The sequence below is a fragment of the Triticum aestivum genome, chromosome 5D, assembly GCF_018294505.1.
Source record: "Triticum aestivum cultivar Chinese Spring chromosome 5D, IWGSC CS RefSeq v2.1, whole genome shotgun sequence".
Classification (NCBI taxonomy): Eukaryota; Viridiplantae; Streptophyta; class Magnoliopsida; order Poales; family Poaceae; genus Triticum; species Triticum aestivum.
In genome coordinates, this window is record NC_057808.1 from 122,116,213 (window position 1) to 122,123,886 (window position 7,674).

The window sequence follows — 7,674 nt, forward strand, 5'->3', positions numbered from 1 at the left end:
CAATAGCGGAACCTGGATGCTCATATTGGCTCCCACATATTCTACGAAAATTGTTTATCGGTCAGACTGCATAACAACATACGTTGTTCCCTTTATCATCGGTATGTTACTTGCCCGAGATTCGATCGTCGGTATCTCAATACCTAGTTCAATCTCGTTACTGGCAAGTCTCTTTACTCGTTCTGTAATACATCATCTTGCAACAAACTCTTTAGTTGCAATGCTTGCAAGGCTTAAGTGATGTGCATTACTGAGAGGGCCCAGAGATACCTCTCCGACAATCGGAGTGACAAATCCTAATCTCGAAATACGCCAACCCAACAAGTACCTTCGGAGACACCTGTAGAGCACCTTTATAATCACCCAGTTACGTTGTGATGTTTGGTAGCACACAAAGTGTTCCTCCGGTAAACGGGAGTTGCATAATCTCATAGTCATAGGAACATGTATAAGTCATGAAGAAAGCAATAGCAACATACTAAACGATCGAGTGCTAAGCTAACGAAATGGGTCAAGTCAATCACATCATTCTCCTAATGATGTGATCCCGTTAATCAAATGACAACTGATGTCAATGGCTAGGAAACATAACCATCTTTGATCAATGAGCTAGTCGAGTAGAGGCATACTAGTGACACTCTGTTTGTCTATGTATTCACACATGTATCATGTTTCCGGTTAATACAATTCTAGCATGAATAATAAACATTTATCATGATATAAGGAAATAAATAATAACTTTATTATTGCCTCTAGGGCATATTTCCTTCAGGTCGCCACACATGGTTCTTGCTTCTTGAAGCTCCTCGGTGGCCTTGGTGATGAACTCCCGAGCACCAGGCGCCTCGCGCCTTGTGCCTTGATGAGGGAAGCGTGCAGCGAAGCATGCCTCCATGTGGTGCCTGAGCGCATCCCTCGTGACATTGGCTAGGTCTGAGGCCCTCCAGAAGAGAGCCCCCGAGCCCAGCCTGAGGAGGGCTCCGGGTGCGCCTTCCTATGCAAGGGAGGGAGGCGCCCCGGCTATGGGCGCAGATCCTGAGGTGGTGCCGCTGGAAACGCCGCTCTCCCGAGGCCCCTGGTGGAGCAACTGCTTCTTCTTGGGGATGGCCTCAGGAGGGTATAGGGTGCCTTTGTTGTCGGGATCTTCGACCGCTGCAGCTTCGTAGGCGCGCTCAAGAGAGCACACCGCGTCCTTCTCTTCGCAGGCAACCGTGATGACGCCACCGGTCCCTGGCATCTTGAGGACGTTGTAGCCATGGTGAGTAACCGCCATGAACTTGGCCAGGGCTGGATACCCAAGGATGGCATTGTAGGGAAGGCAAATGTGGGCGACATCAAAGTCGATGAGCTCGGTGCGGTAGTTGCCGCGCTTGCGGAAGGTGACAGGGAGGCGGATCTGCCCTATCGGGGTGGTGGAGCCGTCGGTTACTCCCGAGAAGAGCTTGGTAGGCTGCAGCTGATCGTATGGCACTTGGAGGCGGTCGAATGTGTCGACGGAGTGGACGTTCAGTCCTGCACCGCCATCAACAAGGGTCTTGGTGACTTTGACGTTGTTGATGATGGGAGAGCAGAGCATCGGAAGGGCGCCGGAAGTTGCCGCACACTTGAGCTGGTCAGCCGAGCTGAAGGTGATGGCGCACTTGGACCACCTGAGCGGCCGCGTGGCCTCGAGCCTGGGAAGAGCCGCGTTCACTTCTCGGGCAAACTGCTAGAAGAGGCGTTGAGAGGCTGGGGCCTGCGCACCGCCCAAGATGCAGGCGATGGCGCGCGGCTCCTGGAAGCCCCCAACCCCCTCGTCCTGGTCTTCGTTCCTTCTTGGCGGTGGCGACAGAGGAGGGAGGCCGGCCTTGCCCTAAGGGCGGTCCTCATGAGGCTGGTCCCTCCATGCGCCCTCGCGAGGTTGGTCATGCCAGCGGTCCTCTCGAGGCTGGTCGCGCCACTCCTGATGGGGGCCGCGGTCGTCCCAGCGTCCTCCACCTCGTCCTCCTCCTCAGCCGTAGCCCCGGTCGTTGCGCTCGGGGCGTCGACCAAAGCGCCCATCACGGATGGCCCTGAGCTCCTGACAGTCGCTGGTGTTGTGGTTGTGCACGTTGTGGAAGGCGCAGAACGGGGGGGGGGGTTGCCCTTGGATGACTTCGGGTGGTCGCGACCACGCTTCGTCTCTGGTTCAGCCGCAAGCATGGCCGCCCCCTTGCGCTTCACGTCCTTGGCCTTGGCCTTCCTGTCTTCTGGGTCGGCGGCTGGAAGCTCGAGGAGGGAGAGGCGCCCTTCCTCAGCCCTCGCGCACTTGGTAGCCAGGTTGAACATCTCCAGAGCCGTGCACAGGTCTTCGTGGATGGCGAGCTCCTCCTTCATCTTGACATCACGGACGCCATCGGAGAACGCGGAGATGATGGCCTCGTCCGTCTCCTTGGGGATCTTGAGGTGGACGCTGTTGAAGTGCTGGATGTACTTCTGCAGGGTTTCCCCTGGCTACTGCTTGATGCGTCGTAGGTCGTCCGCGGCTGGTGGGCGGTCGCGTGTGCCTTGGAAGTTGGCGACGAAGCGCTCGCGCATCTCACACCAGGAGGAGATCGATCCCGCAGGCAAGTTCAGGAGCCACGAGCGTGCGCCATCTTTGAGAGCCATGGGAAACCAGTTCGCCATGACCTTCTCGTCGCCGTTGGCCGCCTCGATGCTTAGCTTGTAGAGCTGCAGGAACTCATCAGGGTCGGGGGTGCCGTCGTAGCGTGGAGGCAGGTCGGGCTTGAACTTCCCGGGCCAGACAACGCTATGCAACTCTCGAGTGAAGGTGCGGCAGCCTGCAGTAGTCATTGGGGCCCATCGCGGGGGCGGGGCCTAATCTTGGTGTCCGCGCGCCGCCATCGCAGGTGGCGCGTGGTCTTGACGTAGTGGTGCCGGGAGTGCGTGAGCATCTTGTTGCGGCCGAGGGATCTCATGGCAGCTTCCTTCTTGATACGTCTCCAACGTATCTATAATTTTTGATAATTCCATGCTATTATATATTCTGTTTTGGATGTTTAATGGGCTTTATTATACACTTTTAGATTATTTTTGGGACTAACCCTATTAACCGGAGGCCCAGCCCAAATTGCTGTTTTTTTGCCTATTTCAGTGTTTCGAAGGAAAGGAATATCAAACGGAGTCCAAATGGAATGAAACCTTTGGGAACATGATTTTCAGAACAAACGTGATCCAGAGGACTTGGAGTGGAAATCAAGCAATCAACAAGGAGGCCACGAGGCAGGGGGCGCGCCCTCCACCCTCGTGGGCCCCTCGTGGCTCCACCGATCTACTTCTTCCTCCTATATATACCTACATACCCCCAAATCATCAGCAGAGGAGCCAAAACCCTATTTCCACCGCTGCAACCTTCTGTACCCATGAGATCCCATCTTGGGGCCTTCTCCGGCGCTCCGCCGGAGGGGGCATTGATCACGGAGGGCTTCTACATCAACACCATAGCCTCTCCGATGATGTGTGAGTAGTTTACCTCAGACCTTCGGGTCCATAGTTATTAGCTAGATGGCTTCTTCTCTCTCTTTGGATCTCAATACAAAGTTCTCCTCGTTTCTCTTGGAGATCTATTCGATGTAATCTTCTTTTGCGGTGTGTTCGTCGAGATCCGATGAATTGTGGGTTTATGATCAAGATCTATGAACAATATTTGAATCTCCTCTGAATTCTTTTATGTATGATTAGTTATCTTTGCAAGTCTCTTCGAATTATCAGTTTGGTTTGGCCTACTAGATTGATCTTTCTTGCAATGGGAGAAGTGCTTAGCTTTGGGTTCAATCTTGCGATGCTCGATCCCAGTGATAGTAGGGGAAACAACACGTATTGTATTGTTGCCATCGAGGATAAAAAGATGGGGTTTATATCATATTGCATGAGTTTATCCCTCTACATCATGTCATCTTGCTTAAAGCGTTACTCCGTTCTTATGAACTTAATACTCTAGATGCATGCTGGATAGCGGTCGATGTGTGGAATAATAGTAGTATATGCAGGCAGGAGTCGGTCTACTTGTCACGGACGTGATGCCAATATACATGATCATACCTAGATATTCTCATAACTATGCTCAATTCTATCAATTGCTCGACAGTAATTTGTTCACCCACCGTAATATGTATGCTATCTTGAGAGAAGCCACTAGTGAAACCTATGGCCACCGGGTCTATTTTCCATCATATAAATCTTCAGTCAACAAGCTACTTTTATTACCGTTTATTTTGCAATCTTTACTTTTTATCTTTATCATAAAAATACCAAAAATATTATCTTATCATCTCTATCAGATCTCACTTTTGCAAGTGGCCGTGAAGGGATTGACAACCCCTTTATCGCGTTGGTTGCAAGGTTCTTATTTGTTTGTGTAGGTGCGAGGGACTTGAGCGTGGCCTCCTACTGGATTGATACCTTGGTTCTCAAAAACTGAGGGAAATACTTACGCTACTTTGCTGCATCACCCTTTCCTCTTCAAGGGAAAACCAACGCAGTGCTCAAGAGGTAGCACTTCATGCGCGGGCGCCCAGCGCGGGGGGTCGCGCCATGGGGCCGCGTGTCTTTGTGCGAGGGCGACATCTTGACGTGGAGGTGGTGGAGGTGCTTGATACGTCTCCAACGTATCTATAATTTTTTATTGTTCCATGCTATTATATATTCTGTTTTCGATGCTTAATGGGCTTATTTATACACTTTTATATTATTTTTGGGACTAACCTATTAACCGGAGGCCCGACCCAAATTGTTGTTTTTTTGCCTATTTCAGTGTTTCGCAGAAAAAAGATATCAAACGGAGTCCAAACGGAATGAAACCTTCGGGAGCATGATTTTTGGAACAAACGTGATCCAGAGGACTTGGAGTGGACGTCAAGCAACCAACGAGGCGGCCACGAGGCTGGGGGGCGTGCCTACCCCCCAGGCGCGCTCTCCACCCTCGTGGGCCCCTCGTGGCTCCACTGACCTACTTCTTCCTCCTATATATAACTACGTACCCCCAAACCATCAGAAGCGACCACGAAAACCTAATTCCACCGCCGCAACCTTCTGTACCCGTGAGATCCCATCTTGGGGCCTTTTCCGGCGTCCTGCCGGAGGGGGCATCGATCATGGAGGGCTTCTACATCAACACCATAGCCTCTCCGATGATGTGTGAGTAGTTTACCTTAGACCTTCGGGTCCATAGTTATTAGCTAGATGGCTTCTTCTCTCTCTTTGGATCTCAATACAAAGTTCTCCTCGATTCTCTCGGAGATCTATTCGATGTAATCTTCTTTTGCAGTGTGTTTGTCGAGATCCGATGAATTGTGGGTTTATGATCAAGATTATCTATGAACAATATTTGAATCTTCTCTGAATTCTTTTATGTATGATTGGGTATCTTTGCAAGTCTCTTCGAATTATCAGTTTGGTTTGGCCTACTAGGTTGATCTTTCTTGCAATGGGAGAAGTTCTTAGCTTTGGGTTCAATCTTGCGGTGCTCGATCCCAGTGACAGTAGGGGAAACGACACGTATTGTATTGTTGCCATCGAGGATAAAAAGATGGGGTTTATATCATATTGCATGAGTTTATCCCTCTACATCATGTCATCTTGCTTAAGGCGTTACTCCGTTCTTATGAACTTAATACTCTAGATGCATGCTGGATAGCGGTCGATGTGTGGAGTAATTGTAGTAGATGCAGGCAGGAGTCGGTCTACTTGTCACGGACGTGATGCCTATATACATGATCATACCTAGATATTCTCATAACTATGCTCAATTCTATCAATTGCTCGACAGTAATTCGTCCACCCACCGTAATACTTATGCTTTTGAGAGAAGCCACTAGTGAAACCTATGGCCCCCGGGTCTATTTTCCATCATATTAATATCCCGTTATTTCCATTACTGTTTACTTTGCTTTCTTTACTTTTACTCTTTATCATAAAAATACCAAAAATATTATCTTATCATCTCTATCAGATCTCACTCTCGTAAGTGACCGTGAAGGGATTGACAACCCCTTTATCGCGTTGGTTGCGAGGTTCTTATTTGTTTGTGTAAGTGCAAGGGACTTGAGTGTGACCTCCTACTGGATTGATACCTTGGTTCTCAAAAACTGAGGGAAATACTTACGCTACTTTACTGCATCACCCTTTCCTCTTCAAGGGAAAACCAACGCAGTGCTCAAGAGGTAGCAGCGCTCCATGGGCCACATCGCCCGCAGCGGGAGGTGGACAAGGCAGCGAGAGGGACGGTGAGGGGAGCCCCCAGCGGCGCTGACAAGGTCGGCGATGCGGTCCATCCATTCTTCATAGAGGTCGTCGACGGGGCAGTAGCGTAGGAGCACGCGTGCCGTGAGCAGCGCGACCTGCGCGTCCACAGGCCCGCAGCGAGCGTGAGACGACGAGCCGGCCGGAGTCAGCGGCGGGGTGGCGGTGCATCTGTCCCGCCGCACGGAGGGGTGCAGCGACAAGGCTTGCTGCTCGTGTGCTGCCGGACTGGTGGCGGCGTTGGCAGCAGGTGATGGAGAACGACGGGGAGGCCCGCCAGCGGGAGCCGTCTGGGCGATGCGAACGGCGAGGGTGGCCCGCCGCTCAGCTCGGGCTCGACGAGCGTTAGCCATGGAGGTGGCGGAACGGTGGAGCGTGGTTCGATGGAAGGAAAGCTTCAGCGCACCCCTACCTGGCGCGCCAAATGTCGGATTCTGGTTTCCGACAAACCCTTGAGGTTCGAACACTGGGTGCGCACGAAGAACTCTCTCTCCCTCGTTCGTCCGCACAACGGTTCCAAGGACCTAGCTCCACGAACTCAAAAAACACGAGACACGAGGGTTTATACTGGTTCAGGCCACCATTGTGGTGTAATACCCTACTCCATTGTGTGGTGGTGGATTGCCTTGTAGGCTGGGGATGAACAAGTGCAAGGAACGAACAGCCTCAGGAGGATATGTGTTCTTGGGCTCGAAGAGCTGGTGAGGGTGAGGATGCCCTGAATGATCTGTCCAGAGTCTGATCCGTCGATCCCCCTTGTATGGTGGTGGCTGGTCCTATTTATAGAGGCCCCAGTCCTCTTCCCAAATGTGGGCGGGAAGGGATCCCACAACGGCCAATTTTGAAGGGGGACAACTAGTACAAGCTATCCTGACAAAAGTAGTCTTCGCCTGCCAAAGGTTGTGGTGGTGACGCCGCCCTGGGCTCCACGGTGACCTCCGTCCTGCCATCGTGCTGGCCTTGGTCTTGTTGCACCAATATGGAAACCTTTGCCTGACACCTCGCGACTCCACGCCTGCGCTTGCTCCTTTAGCACCAAAGAGGAAACTGGTACACTACGCCCGCTGGTGCCCGCTTGGCCTTGGTCATCATGGCTCACGTCACATGAACCTCGCGAGGTGCCCCTTGCATAGATATCTCCGCTCCTCGGGGGCCAGCCTAGCGAGGCCGCCCCAGAGGAGGTCTTGCGTCGTCCGCCTCGCGAGGCTCGGCCCCTCGCGAGGGTCTTGAGCGGTTGCTGATGAAGATGGGCCGTACCGGGCCGCTGGCTGAGCCACGCCCTGGGCCACAGGCAGGCAAGTCTGGGTACCCTCGTTCCCAGGATGCCGACACGCGCATGCTCACCGGGAAGCGAGCTGTTTGACCTCCATCCACCAGCCGCCCGCCTCGCTCACAACTTATTCATTAATGGCG